We start from the raw sequence: 703 nt of genomic DNA, 5'->3' as shown, positions 1-703 counted from the left end.
GTGTGTGTGTGTGTGTGTGTGTGTGTGTGTGTGTGTGTGTGTGTGTGTGTGTGAGTGTGTGTGCGTGTTTATGTGTAAGAGAGAGAGTGCAGTACACTGTGCACATGACCCCATGCCTGAATATGGATTGCTTAATTTAGAATTTTACTCATCGCCATTTTTCAGTGTTTCAAACCGAAATTTGGAACTGGCCTGGGAAATATTGCGTTAGGGTTCCATTGTAGCGGCTCGGTAGGACGATGTTGGTGATGATGCTGATGATGCAGTAGGAGGAGGAGGAGAAGAATGGATGTTGAGGGAGGGGTGTAGGGTAGAAGAGTGTAGGGATTAGTTGATATTTCCCTGGCATTACGTACGCTTTGGCGAACATCTACTTAAGTCCTGCCTTATGCGCCGCTGTCTGGAACACACACACAAAAAGCCCTCTGTCCCATTCACACACACAAAGACTATTAGTCCAGTCCAGCTCATCCTCTCAATACGCAGAAGAAAAGAGAGAAAAACATGTTAAGTCTTTGTCCTCTTCTGTCTGGGCCTATTCAGTCTTCAATACATGGGACTAAGAGTAATGGGCAAAAGAGAAAGAAAAAATTGGAAAGACATAGATGATGATTTGCCCATTGAGGTTTATGGTTCAGATGGTAAACACTAAGTTTCTTTGGAGTGGCTTTACTGAATCTGGAAGTGTACATGTGTACATAAC

Source organism: Blennius ocellaris (assembly GCF_963422515.1).
Source record: "Blennius ocellaris genome assembly, chromosome: 7".
NCBI lineage: Eukaryota > Metazoa > Chordata > Actinopteri > Blenniiformes > Blenniidae > Blennius > Blennius ocellaris.
This window is presented reverse-complemented; position numbering follows the sequence as displayed.